The following is a 3,386-nucleotide window of genomic DNA, read 5'->3' as shown; positions in this document are numbered from 1 at the left end:
TACTTTAAGTTTGCTGCAAAAAGCTCTAGACCTCTCATCGAAGTTGTTTTATTTTGTCAACAAAACAGGGCAGTTTTGTCGCCAGACGTGGCATTGCAGTGTGTGCACCAGCCACAAGCTACCGACTGAGAGAGCATTATGTGTTTTTCACACACAAGAGCAATATAATTCTGCTGAAACAACTTTGTAGTGCACCTGCTCCTCTGCTTTGCAGAATCCAAAGACAAGCAAAGCTTGTCAGGCCCTGGTGGCGATGGCAGGGAGTCAGGTGTGGGCAGACACTGTATTTTAGCCATCAACAGGCACCATGGCTTAGCTGGCTTAAAGCATCTGTTTCATAAACAGGAGATACTGGGTTCAACTCCCAGTGGTGCTTTGTTGACTGGTTGTTGGGGCACCTGCTTTTGGCTACTGTCAGAAGACAAGATTCAGAGCTAGATGGGCCTTTGGTCTAGCCCAGTGTGGTTTTTCTCATGGTTTAAATTACACTCACAGGCAGTGATAATAGAGTTACTGAAAGTTTGGGAGTTAGGAGTGGGTAGGTCAGTGGTCCAGTCCCCACAGAGATGACCCTCTTCCTCTGGGACAGGGGCAGGTCTGAGCTCTCACCCAAATGCTCATTGTGGCTGCCAGAATCTTTGGGCAGCTTGTTTAGTTTACGCCAAAGGTTGAGTCCTGCTTTGTGCACCGTGTGTGAGAATGAAAATCCTAAACCGCCCTTTGAAATAACGAAAGCAGCAGGACGTGTTATTGTCCCTGCCCCAAAGCAGACAGACCAATGGAGAAATGCTGTCGAGTCCAAGGTGATACTCCACTGCCATTTTATCTTTTTTGCTTGCTAAACTCCTTCTTATCTGCCCGGCCCAGGCTGTCCTCTGCCTCAGCTGCTGCTCCCGGCCTGCTGTAGAGTCAAACACGCAGGGCCCCCAGGGGAACAGAGGCTGGGACAGGGCAGCAGCCTGGGCTGGGCTGGGAAGATGCTGGGAGTTCTCGTTCCCTGAGAACTGGCCTGGCTCCCTTCTCAACAGCAAACAAATCAATTCCACGTCCCCTCCCCAGAAAAACCAGCCTGGAGCCAAGGGCAGCAGGGGACGATTCCCTCCAGTTCCCACCGAGGCAGGAGAGAACCCAGGGTGTTTCTCGCAGAGCTTATGGAACTGATGTGGGGAAACCAGCCTTTAATAACAGGCAGTTCCAGTTTAAGCTCAGTGTTTTTAACAATTTCTACAACAATAAATAACCCTTTAATCGTAGTGTCACCATCCATAAAATTGCTTCAGCCTCCTAAGTGCACAACTAAACATCTCTTCAAATCCAAGGGAGTGGAGATCAGTCAGTGTTCAGAGTCATCCCACATAAAAGAACCATGTTGTGGTACATACTGGCCCCATCATGTGGCCATCGCCTTTCCCTCCTCCTCCAGAGTCAGAATGTGATCAGCTCACACTGAGGGGGTGCAACACCCCTCCCTTGGTGTCTATGCCAGAGCTCCTATCAGCTCAGTGTCCTTCCTGCAAGAGTTGGCTGCTGAGAGGGTTGCAATGGGGTAAATGAAGGCAGAGGAGGATTGTTCCTCATGGGTTTTTTTGTGTGGCTCTGTGATACTGCTGGAGAAAGCATCATTTGTGTTTGTTAAATGGCTATTAGCCAGGATGGGTAAGAATGGTGTCCCTAGCCTCTGTTCGTCAGAGGATGGAGATGGATGGCAGGAGAGAGATCACTTGATAATTGCCTGTTAGGTTCACTCCCTCAGGGGCACCTGGCATCGGCCACGGTTGGTAGACAGATACTGGGCTAGATGGACCTTTGGTCTGACCCGGTACGGCTGTTCTTATGTTATGTTCTTATGTTATGTTCTTATGTTTCAGTGGCTTTGGTTGGGCTCAGGTTGTGACCCTGAGTACAGGGATTCCTGCACTTTCTGCTCTTAGCCCCTCAGGGAATGGGCAATGGAGCAGCTTCGGAAATTGGATAGAAAGTAGCCTAAGAAAGTGTAACATAAGTGAGAAGAAAAACAGCATTATCACCTACCTGGTGGTCTGGTGGTTAGGATTTGGCACTTTCATTATCACGGCCTGGATTCAATATCCAGTCAGGGAAAAGTGACTTTAAACCAAAAATGCTTTAGTCTTTCTTCACTTGCAATGTAAACAAATCCATGGTATTTTCCTGATTCCCCATCTTCCCAGTGTCTCCATGGCAGGGCTGGCTCCAGGCACCAGCGCAGCAAGCAGGTCCCTGGGGCAGTCAATGGAAAGGGGAGGCTTCAGCAGCAATTTGTCCCTCTCAGAGGGAAGGACTTGAGGCCAACAGCAGCAGAGGTAGAGCTCCAGTTGACTGCAGCTTTTTTATTTTTTTCCATTTGGGATGGCAAAAACACTGGAAGTGGCCCTGCTCCATGGAAGACAATTTGTTAAATCCCAGATGAGTGCAGTTACATCAGTTCTCAGCCTGAGTCCTTAGGTCTTAATCCTGAGGCTATTGTCCCATCACGGGGCCATTTCCTGCCTCTCTTTCGTAGGAAAGCACAATTTTCCTTGCACAGACACAGGAACAGCAAGATCTTTCTCTGTCCCTTGTGCAAAGCAGGGGGCCAAATTCCATGGAAACAATGGACAAGCAGGGGGCCCTGGGCACATCCAGCCCTGGGCGTGAGATGTTCCCTCCCCTCTTTCTTTATGCCCCTGTTGTTATTTCATGGATTGTCTGGGATGGGGGAAAAGCTGAGTTCACTGCAGGTGGAGGGGAAAAAGGACCCTGAAAATCTCAGGACCCAACCCCCGCTACCAGGATCACCGAGGTGCTGGGAATCTGCATGGGAAAGGGACTGTGTGAATTGTCAAGGTGGGGAATGAATAACAATCTACAACTAGATCCAGCTCATTAACCACTGACACAGGCTAACCCTGCTGCCGATAGAAGGGAACCTGGGCGTGATTCTTTGCTGTTCAGCCATGAAAACAGTGACCCAATTGCACGGCAGTGAATGTGCTGGGGAAAGCTGGACTTCACAGGCAGGTTGAAAGAGCAGATCTTAGAAACACCTGGAGCTCCCCACAGCACTTCTGCCACCAGGGTCAGGTGCTGAGCGACTCACAGTGCCCCCCGACACATTACCTTCCAGCAGGGGGTGGCAGCACCCCCCACCCAATGCAGGGGAGAGGGCTGAGTGTATCTCTGCATCCTGAGTCCAGGGCACCCACTCTCTCTGCCCCACACATCGAATCTGGCCCTGCTGCAAAGTGACCCCTAAGAACTAGCAGCCTCCAGGACAGCAGGTTTGGCCCTCAGAGCAGGGAATGTGTCTCCCATGCTGCTCTTAGGCCACTGGATGCTCTGGAAACAGGAGGGCTCTGAGTGTAAGCTATAGCACACATGACCGATCT

The 3,386-nt window shown here is 50.4% G+C and overlaps 1 non-coding gene across 1 annotated transcript; it reads left to right on the top strand.

Moving 5' to 3' along the window:
- Nucleotides 1-301: 301 nt before the first annotated feature.
- On the top strand, nt 302-376 carry TRNAM-CAU. Its single transcript has one exon. It is a non-coding gene; the product is annotated as a tRNA-Met (tRNA).
- The last annotated feature ends 3,010 nt before the right edge of the window (nt 377-3,386 follow it).

The sequence above is a fragment of the Mauremys mutica genome, unplaced genomic scaffold (genome assembly GCF_020497125.1).
Source record: "Mauremys mutica isolate MM-2020 ecotype Southern unplaced genomic scaffold, ASM2049712v1 Super-Scaffold_100127, whole genome shotgun sequence".
Classification (NCBI taxonomy): Eukaryota; Metazoa; Chordata; order Testudines; family Geoemydidae; genus Mauremys; species Mauremys mutica.
Note: the sequence above shows the minus strand (reverse complement) of the source record. Positions and strands in the feature narration are given on the sequence as shown.